The sequence below is a fragment of the Pelodiscus sinensis genome, chromosome 19 (assembly GCF_052426305.1).
Source record: "Pelodiscus sinensis isolate ZL-2025 chromosome 19, ASM5242630v1, whole genome shotgun sequence".
Classification (NCBI taxonomy): Eukaryota; Metazoa; Chordata; order Testudines; family Trionychidae; genus Pelodiscus; species Pelodiscus sinensis.
The window spans coordinates 26,844,172-26,869,280 of NC_143070.1; the positions used below are offsets into that span (position 1 = coordinate 26,844,172).

At 50.9% G+C, this 25,109-nt stretch overlaps 6 non-coding genes across 6 annotated transcripts; 2 read left to right on the plus strand and 4 right to left on the minus strand.

The window, feature by feature from the left end:
- The first annotated feature begins 338 nt into the window (after positions 1 to 338).
- On the plus strand, positions 339 to 410 carry TRNAE-CUC (transfer RNA glutamic acid (anticodon CUC)). Its single transcript has one exon. It is a non-coding gene; the product is annotated as a tRNA-Glu (tRNA).
- Positions 411 to 3,676: 3,266 nt separating this feature from the next.
- TRNAR-CCG (transfer RNA arginine (anticodon CCG)) lies at positions 3,677 to 3,749 on the minus strand. The gene has a single exon. It is a non-coding gene; the product is annotated as a tRNA-Arg (tRNA).
- Positions 3,750 to 7,759: 4,010 nt separating this feature from the next.
- On the plus strand, positions 7,760 to 7,833 carry TRNAT-AGU (transfer RNA threonine (anticodon AGU)). Its single transcript has one exon. It is a non-coding gene; the product is annotated as a tRNA-Thr (tRNA).
- A 3,502-nt stretch (positions 7,834 to 11,335) lies between these two features.
- On the minus strand, positions 11,336 to 11,417 carry TRNAS-GCU (transfer RNA serine (anticodon GCU)). Its single transcript has one exon. It is a non-coding gene; the product is annotated as a tRNA-Ser (tRNA).
- Positions 11,418 to 19,423: 8,006 nt separating this feature from the next.
- Positions 19,424 to 19,496, minus strand: TRNAF-GAA (transfer RNA phenylalanine (anticodon GAA)). Its single transcript has one exon. It is a non-coding gene; the product is annotated as a tRNA-Phe (tRNA).
- A 2,836-nt stretch (positions 19,497 to 22,332) lies between these two features.
- TRNAT-UGU (transfer RNA threonine (anticodon UGU)) lies at positions 22,333 to 22,406 on the minus strand. The gene has a single exon. It is a non-coding gene; the product is annotated as a tRNA-Thr (tRNA).
- Positions 22,407 to 25,109: the final 2,703 nt, after the last annotated feature.

Consider the following 25,109-nt stretch of genomic DNA (forward strand, 5'->3'; position numbering starts at 1 on the left):
TGCAGGAAAGGTCACTCAATGGCATTTATCCAGGATGGACAGGGCAGGTGTCCCTAGCTGGTGTATTCCAGAAGCTGGAAATGGGCAACAGGAGGGATCACTTAATAACTGTCCTGAGGAATCCCTCCGGTCAATGAAATTGGCTGCTGTCATGAGACAGGATCCTGGGCTAGTTGGACAACTCACATGACTCAGTCTGTCTGCTTTGATGTTCTGTTTGGTTTCTGTTCTTGTCCCCTCTGGGCAAGGGAGAATGGACCTGCCACCCCATCCTGAAGTGGACAGAAAATGGCCTGGGAAAGGCTAGTGTAGGTGAGCAAAAAGGCAAATTTCATGTGTCCTTGATGGTCTAGTGGTTAGGATCCAGCACTCTCACTGCTGTGGCCTGGGTTCGGTTCCCAGTCAGAGAGACCAGCCTGCAGTTTCATGTGACAACTGCATTGTTGCTTTTCTCACCTCAGTGTCACATGTGGCAGCAGCAGAGACCCAAGAGGTGACTTCAGGCTCCTTCCCACCTCTCTGGCACTGCTAAGACAACACTTGCCATTTTGAGAAGGGGCAGAGCTGGGTCACTCAAACTGCCCTTTCCCTCTCCCATGTGGGCAGCCCTGCAGGAAGCTCTGTGGCACACACAGCACTAGCCCAGCGCAGTGTCAGGTCGGCACAAGATCCATTGGTTCAGTTTGGTTGTTGAAGGAGACAACACAGAACTGGCTCCAGCCCCCACTCAGTAACCTGGGGAGCCATAGAGCTAGAAGAGATCTTAGAAGGTCATCAGGTCCAGTCCCCTGATCCAGGCAGGACCAATCCCAACTAAATCAACCCAGCTAGGGCCTTGTCAAAGGGAGACTTAAACTCCTCTAGGGGTGGAGACTCCACTACTTCCCTAGGGAACCCATCCCAGTGCTTCCCCACCCTCCTAGGGAAATAGTTTTTCCTAATATCCAACCTGGACCTCTTCCACCACAAGTTGAGCCCATTGCTCCTTGTTCTGCATCCGTCACTACTGAGAACAGCCTCTCTCCATCCTCTTTGCTGCTCTCAAATCCCACCAGGCCTGGGCCCCTCGGACAGGCAACGATTCCCCACTGGCCAGGGCAGAGCCTCCCTCTGACTCAGTCATGGAGCCTTCTCCCCCTGGGCCTGCCTCCCCTTCACTCAGCTCTCACTGCTCGGTGCTGCCAGGGAGGGGCCTCACTGCGAGAGCCGCCTGGGCAGGTTCCTGCCACAGAGACACGTCCCAGAGCAGGATGGATGCTCAGACCGACACTGAGTGTTGCTCAGCGCTGGGGTGAGACAGGGAAGGACAAAAGGGTCTAACGGCGCCAGCAGCCTTTCAGAGCAGCCCCTGACCCCACCCCCAAGTACCAGCCCCTCCCTCCACCCTTGCTGGGCTCCGCTGGGTGCTGCCTGGAGGGAGAGTTCCAGACAAGGACACCTGTGAGAATCTCCCCTGGGTGCCCCCACAAGGGCCTTCTGTATTTCCCCTCTGTGCCTCCCACCCCCACACACACACCCTTCCCCTGCCCGCCCTTCCCACTTTCTGCTCCCGCCTCCCCTGCTGAAGGCACGTGAGAAAACATGTGAGAAGTGGTTTGTTTATTTGTGGACCTGCCCCGACCGCAGCCCTAGAGACTCTGGAACAAAGAAGACACATGAGAAGAACCCAACTTTCTTCATTTTGCTGTGACATGGATGGATCTAGCTCAGGTTTCACTCAGGGGGTCCGTCTGATTGTGAAATACCTGTGACAGCCCCTGTGCTCCTCTGCCCCTCATCAGCAATGACATCTACTTGGGGGAGCACGTGCCCCGAGACTTATAGAAGGGACAACCTAGACAAGCCAGCATCTGTCAGACACCCTTCGATAGCTCAGCTGGCAGAGCGGCGGACTGTAGTGTGTGTTTGACAAGTGATCCTTAGGTCGCTGGTTCAACTCCTGCTCGAAGGAGTGATTGTTTTCCCTCCGGCCTGGCCTTAGCAGAAGGTAACCAAGGTGGTTGCCTTGGGTCCGTGTCTTCAGAGCCCTTCGCTGCAATTGACAGAAAGATTGTGGGTATGAGCTGCCAATCACATTTCTTGGGCTGAGCAGGTTATATCCACAAACACGAAAGTTCTTTCAAAACAATGGCCGTTATTCCACAATAACAATGCAAGAGTCTACACAGCAATTCCGTTAGTTTGAAATAATTCTGCAGTAACAGACGGCTTATTCCGACTTCTGCAAACCTCATTCTACGAAGAATAACACATAATCCAAATTAGCTATTTCAAAATAAGGTGTCTGTAGCTGCGCCACTGCTGCTAGTTTGAACTAGCCCCTCCCCAGGGCCATTCTAAGTTATTCCTCCTGGGGCTCTAAATCGAGGTAGCTCGTCAACACTGGGGAGCCTGCCTCGGACTATTCTGAGGTTTCCCTGCAGTGTAGACATGCTAGTTTGAAATAAACTATTTTGGAATGACTATTTGAGACCAGCTTATTCCAAAATAAATGTGCCGTGTAGTCATAGCCAGAGGGATGAAGCAGCAGGAGGAAAGCCCGGAGTCCAGAGGCCAGTCTGAAAGCTCAGTTTTCCATATGGCTGCACACAGTCACCTGTCTAGGTCCCATGGTGTAAGGGGTAGGACTTTGAATTTTGCAATCTGAGTTCAAATCTTAGTAGGACCTCCTGGGTTGGGGCTTATTGTTGTGAGGTTTTTCACACTGCCTGGCTATGCTGCAGGCTTCTTGCACAAGAATGGCAGTTCTTGTGCAAAAACTAGCACAGTGTCTACCCTGCATGTGCATTCTTGTGCAAGAAAAACAGTAAACCATTGGAAAAGAGGGCTTCTTGTGCAAGAGTTATTCCTCTCCCCATAACGAATAAGCCCTCTTGCACAAGAAGGCAGTGTGCACAGGCAAGAGGGATTTCTTGCACCAGAAACCCCTAAGGCTAAAATAGCCATTAGAGCTTTCTTGCACAAGAGAGCATCTATGCTGCTGTAGATGCTCCTTAGGAGGAGATAAACCACCTCATAGAGCTGGAAGGGACTTTGAGAGGTCAGATAGTCCAGCCCCCTACCCTCATAGCAAGCACAAGAACCCTCCCTGACAGATTTGCCCCAGATCTCTAAATGGCCCCCTCAAGGATTGAATTCAGAATCCTGGGTTTAGCAAGTTAATACTCAAACCACTCAGCTCTCCCTCCCTGTTGTGCCAAAGCACATGGATGTGTGGATGTGCTCTTGCACAAGAACGCTCGCACAAAACAGTTCTTGGGCAAGAAGCCTGCAGTGCAGATGGAGCCTAAAGTTTTTAATATTTTTTGTTTTAAAAATATTTCAAAAAGTTGTTCAATGTGCCCCAAGCCTGGAATTGTCTGCAGCTGCCTCCCTCGCTACAGTCGCTGGCTCCATGTGCACTGGCCTTCTGTCTGGGTGCTGGCAGAGGAGTGAGAGGTGGCAGGTACTGATGGGTAACAGGTGCCAAGGTGCATACAGAGAAGCCAGCGTCTGCATCTGACCTCGCTGTGCACAGCTCAGCTTTTAACAAACACTCTCCTCCTGTCTGCGCCTAACACCAGTGTCAGTGTCTGCTGCGGAGGGGTCCTGTCTGGGGGAAAATGGCAATTTCAGGGAACCCTCACAGCTAACATGGTAAAGAGAAAGAGACTCCACTAGGAATAATCACAAGTGTCACCCCAGATAGGACTTGAACCCACAATCCCTGGCTTCGGAAGCCAATGCCTTGTCCATTAGGCCACTGGGGCACATGAGTGATGATACAGAAACCGAAATTCCCTTTCTTTCTGGCTGGCCAGGGATACCCAGGGCGGAAAAGTTTTGGCTTTTCACAATGTTCCCTGGGCTGTTGTAGAAAGCTCAGTGCTGGTAACAAACCCAAACACTCCCTGGCTACATCTGCCCTACAGGCTTCTTGCGCAAGAACTGCTAGGTGCAACAGCGCGTCCACACTGCCATGTGCTTTTGCGCAAGAACGTCCATGGCAGTGTGAACGCTCTCTTGTGCAAGAAACCCCTGTTGCCCATCCATACTGCCTTCTTGTGCAAGAGCTCTTGCACAAAAGAGCTTATTCCTCATGGGGAGAGGAATAACTCTTGCGCAAGAAGCCCTCCTTTCCTACATTTTGCCATAAATTTACTTGTGCAAGAATGCGCGTGCATTATAGATGCTCCTCAAGTTTTGTGTAAGAAGCCTGCAGTGTAGATGTAGCCCCTGGGTGCCCAGAGACAGGCTGGCTAGTCACAGTCTGGCTCGGAGCACTTTCTGCAATGGGAAGATGTCCATGGAGCAGGCGTATGACAGCGGCACACGGCTCTGGTGGGCTGGGGAGGGAGGCCCAGCATCTGGAGGGGCGTTTCCAAGAGAAGCTTTTACTGACAGTGTCTGTCTCTGGTCTGATTTCACAGTGTGGTGAGACACTGGCACCCACAGCAGCATGGATGGGGTGGCTGGTGGGAGTGGCTGGCGGGCGGCTGGTAGGAGCAGTAGCAAGTGGCCAACAGAGTGGGTGAGATGCCTCCTATCCCCACCCCCCCAAGAGTGGGAGGTGAGCTCTGAAAACCACCTGTGAGCTCTTATCTGCCCTGAGCAAGGGCAGCCACTGTGAGTGGGGTACGGAGAAAGTTTGGGCATGTGAATGGGACACTTACATGGCTGGACTTACATTGCTGGCAAAGGACACTGCTCAATCCTCTTGAGCGGGGACTTACTTGTGGGTTGGTTCTGAACCCTGCTTGTGCCCAGGCCTGACATAACCTGCCCCACAGAATTCACACAGCAAACCGGGCTCTCAAAGCACAGGGGGAGTTTGGGGGCTCATTGCTGGGCCGTGGAGTGAAGCATCAAACCAGCCCCCTCCTGTGGGGCCTGTGAGTGCTGCTGAATCTGGGCCTCTGCACCTAGGCATTGGCAAACAAAAGGTCTGGGGGCCACACAGAGACCCCGCTGGGCTGAGCAGAAAGTGGCTGGGATTTCACTTCGTTTGTGCCTGTGGGCTTGTCTGTCTGCAGCCTGGAAACCTCCTGGCTCCTCAGACCACTGGTCTGGATGGAGCGTTACAGAAGTCGGAATAATAGAATTGCTGTGTAGACGCTCCCATTGTTATTGCAGTGTAATGGCCGTTATTCCCAAGGAACGCTGCTGTGTAGATGCAGTCTCAGAGAAATGCTGAGCAAGTGCTCCTGCAACATCTGGGGAGACAGGGAAATGAGGTCACTTCTCTAGCTATCAAGAAGAAGACATGTCAGGAGTGGGATTTGAACCCACATCTCCATTCAGAGACCAGAACACACCACTGAGGGAAAAAACAGAACCTTGCATCTGGCACCTTAGACCACTTGGCCATCCTGGCTCCCACGCAAACACCTTCAACTGCAGTTTTCTTACATGTGTGCATTGCTCAGGGAGGCCAAATGAGCCCATCAATTTCCACACCTAACAGCCGCTCTACAGCACAGCTGGGTTTATCCCCACTCACCCTCACTGACCGTTGTGAGGTAATTTGCAGGGAGCTCACAAGAAGTGGAAGAAGCTACAATAAGGCACCACTGAGAGTTGGACTCAGGATCTCTTGTTTATAAGGCAAGTGCTTTAGCCAGCTAAGCCTGGCATCTCCTTCACACACTGGGGTAAAATTGTTCTACTTTAAGGTTCCAGACAACACCTTTGACTCCCAACATGCAGCCATTTCCCTCCAGCCTTCCCGCCCTGGCAGTGTCTGGCCCCCTGGGCACAGAAAGCTACAGCTCAGTGGGCAGGGGGCTTTGGCTTCCTTGCCCATGGGATGCTGTTGCAGGAAGGGCTACTCAGCAGGGGTGGGGTTCACCTGTTGAGGAAGGGAAGAGTATTTGGGTGCAGACTGGCTAACCTAGGGTGTGTCTAGACTACCGAGTTTTGTCGACAAAAGTGGGCTTTTGTCGACAAAACTATATCAGCGTCTACACTACCGCTGAGTTCTGTCGACATAACGTCGACAGAACTCAGCAGTTTTGTCGACGCTGGTATACCTCATTTTACGAGACATAACACCTTCTGTCGACAGAGTTTTGTCAACAGAAGGTGTTATTGCCTGTAGGGTTGCGTCCAGACTACGGGGTTCTGTCGACAAAGCAGCTTGCTTTGTCGGCAGAACTCAATGTGTCTGGATGCTCTATGTCGACAAAACTTCCATCGACAAAACCCGGTAGTCTAGACGTACCCCTAGTGAGGAGGCTTTAAACTAGGTTTGAAGGGGGCAGGTGACCAAAGCCCAGAGGTAAGTGAACAACATGGACACCTGGGAGATGGGGCACAAATGTAACAGCAGAGATAAAGGAGGGACGTGGGACCACTGGGAAGCAAAATCTAATCTGTGTCTTAGATGCTGGTATAGACACACAGGACTATGGGTAATAAGCAGGAAGAAGTTGGTATCACAGGGACTCGGTGGGATAATACACGACTGGAATATTGGCACAGAAGGGTATAGCTTGCTCGGGAAGGATTGGCAAGAAAAAGGGAGGAGAAGTTTCCTTAGTCTGAAACATGCCAACACTTGGCCTGAGGTGGAGAGGGTCACAGGAGACAGACTTGTCAGGAGTCTCTGGGTTAAAGGGGTAAAACCCCAGGGTGATGTCACACTAGGCGTCTATTACAGACACCTCCCCAGGCAGAAGAGGTGCCTGAGGCTTTTTAAACAATTAACAAAATCATCCAAAGCGCAGCTGGTTTCACACACACTCAGCCTCACCCACAGCTGGGAGGCAGTTTGCAGTGAGCTGAAAAGAAACTGGCTGGCAGAAACAAGGCTCAGGATATTTCTGGATCCAGATGTGCAAACAGCTGGCAGCCAAGCTTGTTGCCCTTGTTAGGGGTGTGACCAAAACACAGGCCTCACTGTGAGCACGATTTGAGCCTGAACAGGGAAACCCTTTTGGATTTTTAGTCCAATTCCTTAACCGCTTGGCCATCACTACTGTGGGAGAAGCGTCTCCTGTACTTGTATGTGAACAAAAAATGTGTTACTTGCTCTTTGGCCAACTCAGATTGCTACAGGGCAAAGGAATTCTCTCTTAATTCTGTGCCCTCAGGAAGGGACCAACCCAAAGGAGGCCGGGCCCCCATCTGGGGTCTCCAACCCAAAGCCTGAGACCCAGGGGTTTACAATCCAGACGATCAAGCTACGTCTACACTGGCACCCTTTTCCGGAAATGCTTAAAATGGAACAGTTTTCCATTATAAGGATTTCTGGAAAAAGCACGTTTACATTGGCAGGATGCTTTTCCGGAAAAAAGCCCTGATTGTCATTTTTGCGATCGGGGTTTTTTTTGCAGAAAAGACTACTGTGGTGTCTACACTGGCCCTTTTCCAGAACAGTTTTTCCGGAAAAGGACTTTTGCCAGAACGGGAGCAGCATAGTTTTTCTGGAAAAACACTGACAATTTTACAGTAGATCATCATTGCTTTTCCAGAAAAGCAACCGGCCAGTGTAGACAGCTGGCAAGTTATTCCGGAAAAGCAGCTGGAGACACAGCCCTTCAGTGTTTGCTGCACTTCTCCCTCCCCCCAGCAATGCTAAATCTCAAGGCCAACTCTCCAGTCCCAGCGGCTGGGGGAGATGTGCATGTCAGAGCCTCTGCCCACCGAGCTGTAGCCTTCTGTGCCCAGGGAGCCAGACACCGCCAGGGCGGGAGGGAAATGGGGAATGGCTGCACTTTGGGAGTCAAAGGTGTTGTCTGGGACCATAGAATAGAACAGTTTTAGGTGGTGGCCTGCAGAGGGCACCATGGCTTACCTGGCTAAAACACCTGTCTAGTAAACAGGAGATCCTGGGTTCAACTCCCAGTGGTGCCTTGCTGTGGACTTTGATCATATTTTCCTTATCTTCCTATCCCCTTCTGGGACACAGAAGAGGCCTCCCCTGGCCACGCATGGAACTGCTGGTTCAGGAAAAGGCTGATTGGGAGAAGGAAACCAGAAGCCTAGAGCGCGTCCAGAGGCTACTGGCACTGGCCAGGCAGGGCTCTCACTCCACTGTATGTCCCTGGGTACCACACACTGGCCAGTGAGTCCTGCTCCATCATTGTCCCAGTGCTCTGGCTGTGAGAGACGTGCCTGTAACTCCCTGCTGGGAGCATGGGCCCTGCTCTGCCTGGTGGGGGAGGGAACAAACACTGGGCCGGTTGACAGGGGCTCTGACACTCCAGCAGTGGGGCACTTGAGCCCTTCAGCTGGATTCAGACCAGGCCGGTCGGAGCCTCTCACACTCGCCAAGGGGGATTCTGCACTTGCTGCCATGGGAGCCAGGGTCACATTGCAGAGCTCCCCCAGGGACGTCCCACGGTGCCACCAGCCCAGCACCTGCTGCTCTCCCTGCCCTCAGCAATGTGGCTGCATTTTATCCTTCCCCTTCAGTGACAACTGCCCATTCCCTGCCAGCCCCAGATCCTGTGGGACCTGCTCCCTTCCCCACGAGCAGTGAGCGCCAGTGCTGCTCCCTGCCGAGGCTGCGGCTGTGGGAACAAGCCCCTGGCTATGGGAGGGAGACAAGATGTCCAGGTGTTGAGTTTCACCCATGGCTAGTGTGGGATGACCCACACTTTGGGGACAGCTGGAGGTGCCTTCTGAGAGCTGATTTTCAGAGGGGCGTGATCAGCTCTTCCTGTGTTTCTGGCTCCTTCCAAGGGCTTGAACCTGGCACCTAAAATTGAGGAATGTGCATTTGGAAGAGGGAATTTCTGTCTTTTTGTCATTTTTTGTGTGTCTCAGTTACCTGTTACCCATTGGTACCCACCACCTCTCACCCCCCTGCCAGCACCCAGACAGAAGGCCAGTGCACATGGAGCCAGCGACCATAGCAAGGGAGGCGGCTGCAGCACAATTCCAGGCATGGGGCACATTGAACAATTGTTTGAAATATTTTTAAAACAAAAAATATGAAAAACTTTAGGCTTCATCTACACAGGTTTCTTGCCCAAGAATTGTTTTGGGCAAGAGTTCTTGTGCAAGAGCACATCCACACTGCTGTGTGCTTTGGTACAAGAGAGCAGGGTAGCTCAGTTGTTTGAATGTTAGTTTGCTAAGCCCAGGGTTATGAGTTCAATCCTTGAGATAACCATTTAGGGATCTGGGGCAAATCTGTCAAGGATGGTTCTTGGAGCTTCTATGAGCACAGGGACAGGACTATCTGACCTCTCAAGGCTCCTTCCAGCTCTATGAGGTGATATATCTCCTTATAAAGAGCATGCATGGACACTCTCTTGTGCAAGAAAGCTCTAATGGCTATTTTAGCCATAGGGATTTCTGGCGCAAAAAATCCCTCTTGCCTGTGCACACTGCCTTCTTGTTCAAGAGAGCTTATTCGTTATGGGGAGAGGAATAATTCTTGCACAAGAAGCCCTCTTTTCCAATGGTTTACTGTACATTTTCTTGTGCAAGAATGCACATGCAGGGTAAACACTCCGCTAGTTTTTGCACAAGAACGTCCAGTCTTGTGCAAAAAGCCCACAGCAGAGACCATAGGTGTGCAGTGTGAAAAACCTCACAACAGCAAGCCCACCCCAGGAGGTCCCATGGAGATTTGAACGTAGCTTGCAGGATTCAAAGTCCGGAGTGCTGCCCCTTACACCATGGGACCAATATGGCTCAGTGGGTGTGGGGACCTGGGATATTCAGTTTTCCAGCTGGCCTCTGCACTCCTGGCTTCCCTCCTGCTGCTTCATCCCTCTGGCTATGACTACACGGCACATTGATTTTGGAATAAGCTGGTCTCGAATAGTGATTCCAAAATAGCTTATTTCGAACTAGCACGTCTACACTGCAGGGAAACCTCAGAATAGTCTGTGGCAGGCTCCTCAGTGTACACGAGCTACCTCGATTTAGAGCCCTGGGAAGAATAACTCAGAATGGCCCCGTGGAGGGGCTAGTTCAAACTAGCAGCAGTGGCGCATCTACACAGGCCTTATTTTGAAATAGCTAATTTGGAACAGGTGTTATTCTTGTAGAATGAGGTTTGCAGAAGTCGGAATAAGCCGTCTGATACTTCAGAATTATTTCAAACTAACGGAATTGCTGTGTAGACTCTTGCATTGTTGTTGTGGAATAACGGCCATTGTTCCCAAAGAACTTTTGTGTGTGGACAGAAACTGCGCAGCCCAAGAAATGTGATTGGCAGCTCCTCCCCACAATCCTTTTGTCAATTGAAGTGCAGGGTTCTGAAGACATGGACCCAAGGTAAACACCTTGGTTGCTTTCTGCTAAGGCCATGCCGGAGGGAAAAGAAAGACTCCTTTGAGTCAGAGTTGAACCAGCAACCTAAGGATCACTTGCCAAACACACACTACAGTACTCCGCTCTGCCAGTTGAGCTATCAAAGGGTGCCTGAGCAGCCTTAATTTGTCCAGGTTGTCCCTTCTGCAAGTCTCACGGCAACTTCTCCCCCAAGTAGATGGCATTGCTGATGAGGGGCAGAGAAGCACAGGGGCTGTCACAGGTACTTCACATGCAGACAGACCCCCTGAGTGAAACCTGAGCTAGATCCATCCATGTCACAGCAAAAAGAAGAAAGCTGGGTTCTTCTCACGTGTCTTCTTTGTTTTAGAGTCTCAAGGGTGTGGCACCGAACCCTTTTGTGCTGGCCGTAATGTTTTCCTTTATTTAAAATGAAGTTTGATCAACTAACATGAGACAGTTCAAACGCTTAATCTTTTAACGATTTAAATTAAACTTTTCTCCCCAGCTGCAGCCCTAGCAAAATGGCTGGGGTGTGATTATGTCATTAGTGGCGAGTGTCCATTAGTAACCAAGAGTCCATGGAAAGGTTTGGGGAGGGCAGGGGCTCAGCAAAGGGGTGGGGTCTTGCAGAAGGGACGGGATAGATCCTGGCTTGCCCTGACATTTTAAAGGTTTCTTTGGGGGCATGTGGCACCTTGAGCAGCCTCAGATGTTCCCTGTGTGAGCCCCAGAACCAGCTCTGAGTGACAGAGGAAGAGGGGGAGCAGCTCACACATGCCAAGGGGCTGGCCAGGGGCAGGACATAAGCCTGCAAGGCAGCAGTGACATCACAAGGAACTTTTGCAGCACCTCAGCTCATTGGCTGGGAGGCAGTGACCTCACAGAGGGTCCATGGCAACAGCCAGGTGGGACAGGCTACAGGGCTGGGGCATCTCAGAGACCCCCATGGCCTGGCTGCCTGGAATCTCCTGTGTGAGGTTTCCCCTTGAGGGCAGAAGGGATTGAGGGTCCCAGCTGGGAGTGTCTCTGTGGAGATTTCCCCTTTCCCCAGGCTGCAGTGGGAGGGGCTGGCACTGAACTGAAGAGAGATCTTGGAGAAGCAAGAGGAAGGGCTGTAAACACCCGATGAGGATGGGATTTGAACCCATGCCTGCAGAGCACAATGGATTAGCAGTCCATCGCCTTAACCACTCGGCCACCTCATCTGAGCTGTTAGAATTTGTTACTAATTACTCAAAGCCAGCATTGCCAGGAACCTTTGTGCCACTCGCAGGCTGGCCAGGGACACCCAGGGCTGGAAGGTTTTGGCTTTTCACAATGTTCCCTGGGCTGTTGTACAAAGCTCAGTGCTGGTAAGAAACCCAAACACCCCCTGGCTACATCTACCCTGCAGGCTTCTTACACAAGAACTGTTTTGTGCAAGAGTTCTTGCGCAAAATGTCTTGTGCAAGAGCACATCCACACTGCCATGTGCTTCTGGGCAAGAATGTCCGTGGCAGTGTGCACACTCTCTTGTGCTGGAAAGCTCTGATGGCCATTTTAGCCATAGGGATTTCTTGCACAAAAAAACCCTGTTGCCCATTCATACTACCTTCTTGTGCAAGAGCTCTTGCACAAGAGGGTTTATTCCTCATGGGGAGAGGAATAACTCTAGCCCAAGAAGCCCTCTTGAGTCGTAAATTTAGTTGCTCAAGAATGCGCGTGCAGTGTAGATGCTCCTCAAGTTTTTCCTCAACAACGGCCATTTTTGAGCAAGAAGCCTGCAGTGTAGATGTAGTCCCTGGGTGCCCAGAGACGGGCTGTCTAGTCACAGTCTGGCTCGGCACGCGCTTTGTGCAGGGGCCATTGGTCTTTCTGCCAAGGTGCGTGTCTGGGAGCCAGGACTCAGGACCCTTCCCCCAATCCACCCTCTGACCCGCTCACACTGTCTGGCTGCCTCCAGCACGGGCTGAGCTCAGGGGTGTGACCTGCCCTGCAGCTGTGATGGCATCAGGCCCTTCCCGCCGGCCTGCTCCGTCTGGAGATGGAGCTCCAGTGGCCTCAGACACCCAGCAAGAGGAACAGAACTCTCTTTGTTGAACCTCAGGGCATGGAAGCTGAAGCACCTGAACCTTGTAACAACCAGCTGAGTCTTAGTGGGTCCCACTGAGATTTGAAGTCAGATTGCAGGATTCAGAGCTCTGAGTGCTGCCCCTTACACCATAGGACCTGTGGTGTGAAAGTGCAGTGGGCACCTCTGACTCTCAGCTCTCAGGCTGGCCTCTGCTCTCCTGGCCTCTCTCCAGCTGCTTCATCTCCCAGGACTCCCTATAAGAAATGTGTCACTTTCACCCCTGGGAGCAGCTCAGCCATGCAAAGGGGCTGCCTGGGGCAGGACATTAGCCCTGGAGGGCAGGGGTGGGTGTGGCAGTGACATCACAAGGGCCTTTTGCAGCCCCTCAGCTTATTGGCTAATGGATTTTGGCAGGTGATGACCTCACAGAGAGTCCATGACAGTGGCCAGGTGGGACAGGCTGCAGGGCAGGGGCCATCTCAGAGCCCCCCCATGGCTTTGCTGCAGGGAGTCTCCTTGAGAGTTGCCCTTGAGGCTTTTTTGGGGCCTTCTCCTTTCCCACAACTAACTGACCTAGATGACAGACGTCCCTGTGGAGAAGGGAAGAGCCTCCAAGAAGGCCTCTGTAAATGCAGCAGGGGAATTAGCTCAAGTGGTAATGTGCTTGCTTAGCATGCGAGAGGCAGTGACCCCCCCCCCCTTTTCTTACCTGCTCTCCCAAGAGAGACAGACCTTGCTCCCCTTTCTTTGCCACCAGCAATTGCCATGCTGCAAAGCAGAGAGTGGAGATATCAGGCTCTGTGGTGCAATGGAAAGCAAGTTGGACTTTTAAGCTGCAACAAAATACAGGACTATGTAGCACTTTAAAGACTAACAAGATGGTTTATTAGATGATGAGCTTTCGTGGGCCAGACCCACTTCCTCAGATCAAATAGTGGAAGAAAATTGTCACAACCATATATATCAACGGATATAATTAAAAAAACCGAACACATATGAAAAGGACAAATCAAATTTCAGAACAGAACGGGGATGCGGGGGGGAAGGTAAATGTCTATGAGCTAATGATATTAGAGGTGATAATTGGGGAAGCTATCTTTGTAATGGGTAAGATAACTAGAGTCTTTGTTAGGACCCCGCCGTAAAGTGTCGAATTTTAGCATGAATAACAGTTCAGAGGATTCCCTTTAAAGTGCAGTTTTAAAAGGCTTTTGAAGCAGGATGCAGGTAATTAAGTCATTGAGATAATGTCCTTTCTGAGTTAAAATGGCAAGAAACTGGTTTTTTTCTGTATTTTGTTTCAGCTACCCTAGACTAACATGGCTACTTTTCTATCACTATTTTAAGCTGCAGTGATTCATGTGAGCCCAGCTAGACATTCAAAGTTTGTGGGTTCAAGTCCCACGAGTGTCACTTTAGCTGCTTTCTCATTTCCAGGGCGCAGCTTTTACAGAACAGGCAATCCTTAGGGTGAAACTGGGGTGGGCTTGAGTCCAGACAGTTCCCAGCAGACCCCAGTGAGGATGGAGGGAAGGGCTGGTTCTTGCGGTTGGGGCTGGGAGTTGTTCTGAAAGGCTTCAGGTGCCATTAGATCATTTTGTCCCTCCCTGTCTCCTACCAGTGCTGAGCAACACTCAGGCTATGTCTGCCCTACACTGCTCTTCTGGGAAAAGCTACGCAAATTTCAAAACCCAATTTGTGCAGCTTTTCCTTTTGCTATTTTTTGGGGGGGGCAGGGAAGAGGCTTTTCTGACATTTGGCCTGTTACACTGGGCAAGTCACACAAGGGAGGCAGCAGGCAGAGCCGGCCCAATGCACCAGCCTCCCAGGGCAGGGGAGGCCAAGGCACAAGCAGCTGCCTGGCCTAATTTATCTGGCTTCCCCAGGTTGGCACCCAGGGGCATTATCAGCTGACGTTATCTTCCCCCCCCCCTGTCACATGAGCATCGGGCTCATCAACAGGCTGGTGAGCAGCAGCTGCAGTTACCTGGGCACCGCAATAAGAGCAGACCCTGTGTTTCTGCCTGGCTTTGAACCAGGAACCTCTTGCGTGTTGGGCAAACGGGATAACAACTACACCACAGAAACACATTTCAAGGGATGGAACTTGTCTGACTGTTCTGTTCCTGGCTCTTTCTAACTCCCTGCTCTGCAGGGGAGGGGAATGCTCCTTGTGAACACTCCACCTCTTGTTCTCAGGGACGCGCCTAATTTCCTCACCAGCCCCTTGAGATTTGTAGCTCAAAGCTGGAGCTGCTGTGGAAGGAGGTGAAACTACAGAAGCTGACAGGGGACAATCAGCGGGCGGAGGGTTATTTTTTCTCCTCCCTGGGCTGATGTGGCTAGAACGGAGGAGAAGAAAATCCTCTTCCCTTCTCCTCAGAAGATGGAAATTGCAGTTGGTTCTCTCTTTGGTTCTACTAAAGCTGGACCCCCAGGACTAGTCTTTTTCTTTCTAAAACCGTGGTGAAAACTAAGAGCCAACTTCTCACAGGCTGAGAATGTGAGCTAAGGAAAGGCACTGCGCAGCATGGGGCTCAAACCCATGACCCTGAGATTAAGAGTCTCATGTTCTACCAAGTGAGCTAGCCAGGCTGTGTGGGAAAAGTTTCCTAATATCCCATCTCAGGGTAACAGGAGCCAAGTGTTCTCCACTGCCTGACTCAAGGCTCTTTCTTGCCACTAATGTGGAGTTCTGGTCTGTGGAGAGGTTTGAACTCGAACCCCACTCCCAACACACCCACTTCTTTCCTCACAAGGAACGGCCCCATTTCCATCTCTCCAGGGACAGGAGAAGGGCTCTGGCCTGTTCTCTGCAAAATGCTCAGCCTGTTTCATTTTCTGCAGGAACGAGTGGGATCCATGTGCCCTGTTCCCCAGTGACAAGTGTGTGTCCTCTTCCCCCCCTTTCCACAGACACAGCAGGCCAGGGGGCTATGAGCCTCCAGAGGCCCCTTCCTACTTGGCCTCCCACAAAGCTGGGGTGAAAAGCTGCTGGACCCCAGCCCTCCTGGGCCAAGCCATGGCAGAGGTAGCAGGATTCACTCCCATCTTCTCCTGCCTGCACCCTGGTGCTGAGGGGCCGGCCCCTTTCCTGCTTCCCCAACTCTTATTCCCACAATGCACTTTGTGCAGGGGCCATTGGTCTTCGTGCCAAGGTGCGTGGCTGGGAGCCAGGACTCAGGACCCTTCCCCAAATCCCCCCTCTGACCCGCTCACACTGTCTGGCTGCCTCCAGCAAGGGCTGAGCTCAGGGGTCAGGTGGGTGACCTGCCCTGCAGCTGTGATGGCATCAGGCCCTTCCCACCCACCTGCTCAGTCTGGAGATGGAGCTCCAGGGGCCTCAGACACCCAGCAAGAGGAACAAAACTCTCTTTGTTGCATGGTAGGGCATGGAAGCCAAAGCACCTGAACCTTGTAACAACCAGCTGAGGCTCAGCAGGTCCCACTGAGATTTGAACTCAGATTGCAGGATTCAGAGTCCTGAGTGCTGCCCCTTACACAATGGGACCTGTGGTGTGAAAGTGCAGTGGGCACCTCTGACTCTCAGCTCTCAGGCTGGCCTCTGCTCTCCTGGCTCCCTCCAGCTGCTTCATCTCCCAGGACTCCCTGTCCTGCCCCAGCTCTGCTGCTTTCAGGGCAAATTCCTTGTTAGGACCAGTCACACTCTGGGGGTCAGTGAGGGCCCCTCCCACCTGAGATGTGAGTCACACAAAAGCCTCGTTTCCTGCTCCATTCCCAACGCTGGATGCAAACATATGGTTGCTCTGGGGGTGTAACAAGTGCCCCCGTAAAAAGTTCATCAATTTAAATGAAACTTTTACATCCCCAGGTGCGTCACACTTTGGATTTCTATTGAACAGGGATTCTTCAAATGACCACAAACCCCTCACGTGCTCTAGTGCCAATGCACATAAACCAGGCAAACCCGCCCCTCAGCTGGAACCAATTCAACCCGACTCTGTGTGTGTGTCTGGTTTCTGTTTCCATCCATTCAACAAGGTGTGATCTTATCTGGATGCCCATTAGCTCGTCCTTACTCTCCTTTGGCCATGTCCTGCAGAAGAACAAGGACCATGTCCAGCTGGGGATGAATGGCCACAATCCATCTTACAGCGTTTGATTTAGCAAGTCCAACTAAGACTCACTAAATCAAACCCAGAGGCCACCCCCACCAGCTTCCAGCACTTCTGCTCTTTGTCCCCTTTGGCTTCCCACTGTGGGGACATGGCCAACTCCAGCTACATAGGGAGGGATGTCAGGAATAGCAGACACGTTGGCCAGGCACCACTGGGGGCTGCCTCCCTCACCTCCCCCACACTCAGCAGCTGCTTGGCCAGCTTAGCCATGGGGCCGCTCTCTGGGACTTCTCTCCCAGCTCCTCCACCTGTTGCCATTGCCCATCCCAAGGTAGGGGGGACGAGAGTCACTCTCCCCGGTTGCAGGAGCTGCAGAGGTTGCACTTGCAGGGTCTCTGGGCACTGACACCCCCAGGGAATCACAAGGGCACTTGGCGCCGGCTCGCCTGTCCCAGCAATTGCAGTCAGAGCCCTGCCTTGCCAGTACCAGGCACAGCAGTCTCTGCACCTGCTCCAGGCTTGTGGTTTCCTTCTTTCCAATGTTCCTCCCCAATCAGCCTTTTCCTGAACCAGCAGTTCCATGGGTGGCCAGGGGAGGCCTCTTCTGTGTCCCAGAAGGAAATAGAAAAATGTGATCAAAATCTACAAGATGGCACCACTGGGAGTTGATCCCAAGATTTCTTATTTGTAGTACAAGTGTTGTAGCCAGCTAAGCCAGGAGGACCTAGGAAAATGTGAATTACTACTGCACATGAAGCCCTCACCACTGCCGGAGCCACTCCCTGTGCTCAGCGGCCGGCTGCTAGCATGTGCAGGCTGGGATACTGTGTGCAGGCAGCCTGCACATGCAGGATATGATGTAGTGCGCTGTGAGCGGAATGGCCCCATTCCCACCTCCCTTCCCGTGCTGATCCAGTGGTTGAAAGGGGCTGTGGCTGCTGCTGACAGGGTAGGAGCTGGGCAGCAAGATGCTGGCAGCAAGAGATTCTGGCTGCTTGTTTCCCCTGAGTCTCAGTGCGCCATGTCGATCGCCAGCCACCTTGACTAAACCTCAAACCAGCTGGACTAGCCAGCCCATGTCACAGTGAGTTGCTAGTGGACCTATCAGAGAAGAGCCCTCAGCAGCTGCAGAAATGTCGCTGCAACTGTCTGAGGCGCCTTTCTTGAAAGGGCCACTTGTCACATGCATTTTCTTAGGGCTGGCTAGCTCTGTTGGTTGGATCATGGTACTAATAACTCCAAGGTTGTGGGTTCAAGCCGTATGCTGGCCACAGGGTTGCTGGGTTTGGTAACTTCTCTTCCTTGTGTCACACAGTCAGCTGTCCCTGTGGATAAGGGTTGTTCAATTTATTGACTTGCTCTGATTCTGCCTCTTGCTATGGACAGGGAAGCAAAAACAAGGGGAAAGGCTGAGAGCTTGGCAGGACTCAGGCCAGAAAGCCGAGCTTATGCTCACAACTATTCTGGAGGCCACCGCAGGCCACCACCACTTGGGGGATGTTGGACTTGCCAAGGTCCAGCCAAAGGAGGGACTGGGGTGTCAGAGGCAGGGTCTGGCTGGGAGACTCACCTGGCTGAGCCCTGGCCAACAGCCCAGCACATTTCATAGAATCATAGAATAATAAGACAGGAAGGGATCTCGAGAAGTCATCGAGTCCAGCCCCCCGCCCTCAAGGCAGGACCAAGCTCCACCTACACCATCCCTGACAGATGTCTATCTAACCTGTTCTTAAATATCTCCAGAGAGGGAGATTCCACCACCTCCCTTGGCAATTTATTCCAATATTTGACCACCCTGACAGTTAGGAATTGTTTCCTAATGTCCAATCTAAACCTCCCCTGCTGCACTTTAAGCCCATTACTCCTTGTCCTGTCCTCAGTAACCAAGAGGAACAAATTTTCTCCTTCCTCCTTGTGACACCCTTTTAGATATTTGAAAACCGCTATCATGTCCCCCCTTAATCTTCTTTTTTCCAAACTAAACAAGCCCAGTTCATGAAGCCTGGCTTCATAGGTCACGTTCTTTAAACCTTTAATCATTCTTGTCGCTCTTCTCTGTACCCTTTCCAATTTCTCCACATCTTTCTTGAAATGTGGCGCCCAGAACTGGACACAGTACTCCAGCTAAGGCCTAACTAGTGCAGAGTAGAGCGGCAGAATGACTTCACGAGTTTTGCTTACAACACACCTGTTGATACAACCTAGAATCATATTTGCTTTTTTTGCAACAGCATCACACTGTTGACTCATATTCAACTTGTGATCCACTATTTCCCACGCAGCTCCTTCCCTGCACAGGCTGCAGGTGTCAGGTGCCTGGAGGAATAAGAGCCTGAGTGGAGGGGGGAGGGCTTCATGCAGGCAGCTCCCATTGGCATTGGAAACAGTCCAGAAAAGCACGACAAAAATGATGAAAGTTTGGATCAGCTGCCATATGAGGAGAGATTGGGACTTTTCACCTTAGAAAAGTGGAGACAAAGTGGAGATAAGATAGAGGTCTATACATCATGGCTGTTGTTGAGACTGTAAATAAGGAAAGGGATTGTTCTTGTTCCCATAATAGAAGAACTAAGGATGTGCCATGATATTAGCAGGTTGAAAACAAACAAAAGGAAGAATTTCTTCCCACAAGCGCAGTCAACCTGTGGAACTCCTTGCCAGAGGATGTTGTGAAGACCAGGACTATAAGGGCATGTCTATACTTGGAAACTATTTTGAAATTGCTTAAATCGACTTAATAACTTCCAGTCTAAGAAAATAGAAACAGCATGTCCTCAATTATGGGGAAGCCTCACAATTAATCCGAGGCAGGCTCTCTTAATGTTCCTTCCTGGGGGCATGGAATTAAAAACAGAGAAGCAAGGCTGGGAGCAGCTGAAGCCAAGAGCCCTGTTCTACTGTGTCAACAATCTCTGAGGTGGCATGAAATCCCCTCTCCAGGTTCTAACCCTGAAATACCATCAGCTTTATGACATTGTTCCTGGCCTCTTGGCTCAGCCTTTGAACTCTGACTGCAGATGTCTGCTTACCAGAGATGGAGAGATGCCAAAACAGACTAAGCCATGTTGGCAAAGGCTTTTGCCAAAGCCCAGGATTGAACCAGGGACCTTTAGATCTTCAGTCTAACGCTCTCCCAACTGAGCTACTTCGGCAACTGCTGCAAGGATTCTGATGCTGCCTCTTCTCTCAGGCATGTTTTTCTCCACAGCAGTGCACAAGAGCGATGCTGCTGCCAGTGGCCCTGAAAGGCAAGATGAGCTTTGCCTGCCCCCCCCCCAGACTGACTTGCACTTGGCCCCACTCCTACCTCTCTTCCCGGGGTCTCCTAGTGGCTGAAAGGGACTGTAGCTGCCTATGGGGGGGGGGAGAGAAGATGGGCAGGGGGCCGTGTTCCCTGTGAGATTTTCCATCCATGGGTGGAGTGAGTTTCATAATGTGCACCACTAGTGAGGTCGTTTGCGCTTGTGTGGATGTGTGCTACTGTGGTACCCGCCAGTTACTCACAAACAGCTTAGCTAAATATAGTTTCATAATTTTATAGAAGAAAAAATACTGAAACAAGGGATAATTAACAAGGTACATGACTTCATGTATTTAGTATGAAATCAACTACAAAGAACATTAACACTGCAACACATTCCGTAGCCATTCGGTATCTTACACGGATCTGTTCCTTTGAGGCATAAAACAAAATTGTTCATTTTCTTGATTTAGCATACAAGCAATGATGATTCATATCGCTACATGAAATGAAATCGTTGTTACACTTTATGATGGAACTTAAATATTCTGTTATTTAATGGGCTCAGTTCGGAGTGCTGTTTGTGTACGTCTACATTTGCTTCCTACTTCGGACTAGGGATGCAAATGTAGGCGACTGAAATTGCTAATGAAGCAGGGATTTTAATGTCCCATGCTTCATTAGCAAGATCTCGCCTGGCGCACTAGATCGAATCACACCTGATTCGAACCATGAAGTGCACACCAGGAAACGGTAGTTCGAACCAAAGCCCGTGGTTCAAACTAATGTTACGCCTCATTTTTTGTGTAAAAGGTGTTGTCCTGGACCATAAACCGAGTGACCGTGTCCGGGGAGGGCACCATGGCTCAGCTGGCTCAAGCACCTGCCTTGTGAACAGGAGATCCTGGGTGCAACTCGCAGTGGTGCCTTGTTGTAGCCTTTGCTCACATTTTCCTAGGTCCATCTGGGTCAAAGAAGAGGGCTCCCCTGGCCACCCATGGAGCTGCTGGTTCAGGAAAAAGCTGATTGGGGAGGAGTCAACCACAAGCCTGGAGTGGCTGCAGAGGCCACTGTGACTGGCAAGGCTGTGGGAGAGTTTGAACTCCCTGGATTTCATACTGGAGCTCTGCTTAAAGCTGCAGGATCTGACTCCAGAGGCTGCTCTTAAATGCAACAGAGTTTGAGCTGCTTGCAGCTCTGCCTTTGGGACAGGGAGTTTGTACTAGAAAGAGGCAGGCTCAGTGACTAAGAACAAGAGGCTGGGCATTCCCATCATTGAAGGGTTGTTAGATCATCGTGAGAACGTTGCCCGGTACGCCACTTAAAAGATGGGGTGGCAGGGAAGAGTAGGAATGAGACTGGCAGGGGGCTGAAGCAGCAGGGTTGGAGTGACCAGGCCAGCTGTGCCGGGGGCAGGAATGTCTCCGCCTTGTTCTCACAACTATTCTGGAGGACACTTGGGGGACGTTCGACTCACCAAGGTCCAGCCAAGGAAGCAGACAGCAGAACTGCCCTTTGAGGGGCCCGAAGGCGTCTGCACACCAATGCAGGCCCTGCTGAGCCTGCCTGGGAAACGTTCCTGGCTATAGGGCTGCCCTGTGTAGGGCTTCACAGGGAGGCAGGAAATGGGCAAAGTAGCCAGACAAGCTGAGGGAGGCAGGAAAATTCTGATCTTTGCATCTCCCCATGTGAGGGTTTGTCTACACGTCATTCCTCTTTCAAGACAGAAATGCAAATTCAGCTGAGAGAAAGTGCAAATGAAGCGGAGATTTGCATAATCATGTCTGACCAAAATTTCGAAATAACCAATTTTGAAATAACAGGCGCTGTCTAGACACAGTTCTTTGGAAAGAAAACCCTTCATTCTAAATCACCCTTACTCTTAGGCTACGTCTATACTGGCCCCTTTTCCGGAAGGGGCATGTAAATTTCATGAGTCGTCGTAAGGAAATCCGCGGGGGATTTAAATATCCCCCGCGGCATTTAAATAAAAATGTCCGCCGCTTTTTTCCGGCTTTTAAAAAAGCTGGAAAAGAGCGTCTAGACTGGCCCCGATCCTCCGGAAAAAGTGCCCTCAAAGTAGGAATAAGACCCTCCGGAAAAGGGCACTTTTTCCGGAGGATCGGGGCCAGTCTAGACACTCTTTTCCGGCTTTTTTAAAAGCCGGAAAAAAGCGGCGGACATTTTTATTTAAATGCCGCGGGGGATATTTAAATCCCCCGCGGATTTCCCTACGACGACTCATGAAATTTACATGCCCCTTCCAGAAAAGGGGCCAGTGTAGACGTAGCCCTTATGAAATGAGGTTTAAGGGTTAGTTCTGATGTAGGGTTTTCTCCCAAAATAAGCAAATCTCAACAGCGTTTTGTATTTCAAAATAAAGTATTTCGAAATAGCATTGGTCTGTGAATATGCAAATGAAGTGCAGGATATTTAAATCCCAGCTTCATTTACAATGTTGAGTGTCTACATTTGCATCCCTCTCAGATTCTCTGGGCACTGACACCCCCAGGGAATCACAAGGGCGTGTGGTGCTGGCTCTCCTGTTCCAGCAATTGCAGTCAGAGCCCTGCCTTGCCAGTGCCAGTCACAGCAGCCTCTGCATCCGCTCCAGGCTTGTGGTTTCCTTCTTCCCAACACTCCTCCCCAATCAGCCTTTTCCTGAATCAGCAGTTCCATGGGTGGCCAAGAGAAGCCTCTTCTGTGTCCCAGAAGGATGCAGGAAAACTTGAGCAAAGGCTACAGCAAGGCACCACTGGGATTTGAACCCAGGATCTACTGCTTACAAGGCAGGTGCTTTAACCAGCTAAGCCATGGTGCCCGTTTTGCCTATGACCCCACTATAGAGTTTTTCCAAGATAACTTTTCTATCTAGGAAAAACTCTGCCCCGTCCATGGAACAGGTCAACTTTTTGAGATCAGTTTCCAAAAAAGTGAGCGTGTTCTTTCGGAAGCCCTGTATTCCTCATTGTATTAGGAATAAGGACTCTTCTGAAAGAGGAGGTTTTCCCCACATTCGGGCCCGTGTAGATGGGCCAAATGTCAGAAAAGCCTCTTCTGAAAAAAAAAAGTGTCTCTATAACTGTTCTAACTTATGGTCCCAGACAACACCTTTGAATTCCAAAGTGCAGCCGTTCCCCATTTCCCTCCAGCCTTGGAGGGGTCTCAAGGCCTGTGCAGCCCAAGAAATGTGATTAACAGCTCATACCCACAATCTTTTTGTCAATTGCAGTGCAGCCTAAGGGTCACTTACCAAGCACGCAGGACAGTCCACCACTCTCCCAGCTGAGCTATCGAAGGGGGCCTGAGTGCTGCTGGTTTGTCCATGTTGGCCCGTCTACAAGTGTCAGGCCCTGTGCTCCCCCAAGCGAGTGGCATCGCAGAAGAACCCAGGAGCACAGGGGAGCTTCCCATGCAGAAGGACCCCTGAGCTAGATCCATTCATGTCACAGCAAAAGAAAACTAGCTGGGTTCTTCTCATGGGTCTTTTTTTGTTTCAATGTCTCCAGGGGTGCAGAAGGGGCAGATCCAAAAGAACCAAACCGGTCGAGTGCATCTGGGTCCTGCCTCTCACTTGTGCTGCTCCCTCTCCCAGACTGTTCCTACGCCCAAGGCAATAGCTCCACACCCAATGGATGGGTTAGCAGAGGCCAGGGGGAAATAGGCAGAGTCTGGCAGCTGCTGGGACCGGACCTGAGGGCATCAGGGGAAGCAGCGAGAAACACAAACTCAGCCCCCTGCATCTCTAGCCAGGCTGGTGGGTTTCATGGCTCCAGCTCATCTGAGCCAGCCAGATGAGAGACCGAGCCCCAGTGGACATTAGACACCCAGCAGAAGGCACAAAATCTCTTCTCACCAGCCTGAGAACAAGAAACCTAAAGCAGGAGGGTTTTGCAACAACCAGCCTAGGAAAATCCCACTGACAGTTGAACTCAGGTTGCAAAGTTCAGAGCCCTGAGCGCTGCCCCTTGCAGCATGGGACAAACAGCTGATGTTTTTGGTGGGCACCTGGGACTCTCAGCTCTCAGGCTGCCTCTGCTCTCCCGGCTCCCTCCTGCTGCCCCATCCCCACTGCATAGACTCAGGAAAAATCCCTGGGCTGCAATACTTAGTTACACAAATAATTCACCAGCTCAGACGTGATTTCTAAACCCCCAAACAAGGAAATTAATAAAACCTGATGGACTAGGGAGACTTTTACCTACCTACACATTTCAAGAAGTCCAGTTCTATGTAAGGCAAGATTGTGTGGCCTAATAGATACGGCATCTGACTTGGGATCGGAAGATTGAAAGTTTGATTCCCTTCACAGTTGTGTTTACCTTCCTTGGTCTGTGCTTGTGGATCCTGCTGTCTTTGATCTGGAAAGATCCTATGTAACAATGTAGTTTTTCTATAACCCTATGGAAAGGCCTATAGCTATTCAGTAGGTCTAAACTAAAGCCTTCTTCTGCAGCCAGACTGAAGAGCAGCTGCAAAGCCTGGAGTCACATGATCACATTCCATCTAAATGACATTGAAATAGTGTCACACTAGGCTGAGAGAAGGAATCTTATCCTAGTGGCACCCACTGTCATCAGGCAAGAAGCAGATCTGTAGGTGGGTAGAGAAAACTTAATCAGTAGCCTTTTGTCTGGCATAAGACTGCTTACCAATAGCTGTGGTTGTGCAATTGGCATTCTATGATTCTTGTCCTCACTTACCTGTTGTTTGTCTGTAATAGTCTGGTTTGGATCTGTTTCTGTTTGCTGTACAATTGATTTTGCTAGGTGTAAATCAACTAAGGCAGTGGGATTTGATTGGTTAGGTAATTCTGTTACAGTATGTTCTGATTGGTGAGTGAAATTACACTAAAATAATTGGTTAAGGAAGAACTAAGCAGTATTGAGTTTCTCTATGTAAACTGGGGTCCAACAAGGAGACCAGCAAGAAGAAGGAAAAGGGGAGAAAAGAAGAGGAAGGAAAAGGGAAAGGAAGACCAAGAAGGAGGAGAGAAGACCTTGAAGCAGGACTCACCTCCAAGGCAGCCTAAGACCAGAACAGCCAGGACTCCTCTGCACAGCTGTTGAAATGGTTTGCTGTGTGAATTCTATGGCAGGAGACGTCAGGCCTGCGCACTGGGATTATTTACCAGTTTCCCTGGCTTGTCATTGCCTGCAGCTGTTATGGCCAAGTGGTTAAGGCATTGGCTGTGAAATCCAATAGGGTTTCCCTATGCAGGTTCAAATCCTGCTCACAGTGAGGTCTGTGTTTTGGCCACACCCCTTCCTAGGGCAACAAGGGCCTCTGGTAACTAATCCCAGTGCCCAGGCCTGATGTTGCCTGCCCCATAGAATTCAAACAGGAAACCTGGCTCCTAGTGCACAGGGGGAATTTGGAGGTTTGTTGCTGAGCTGTGGGGTGAAGCATCAAACTAGGCACTTCCTGTGAGCATTGATGAATCTGGGCCCCTGTGTCTGGACAATGGCAAACATAAGGTGTGGGGGCGACACAGAGACACTGAGTAGGAAGTGGCTCTGGGACT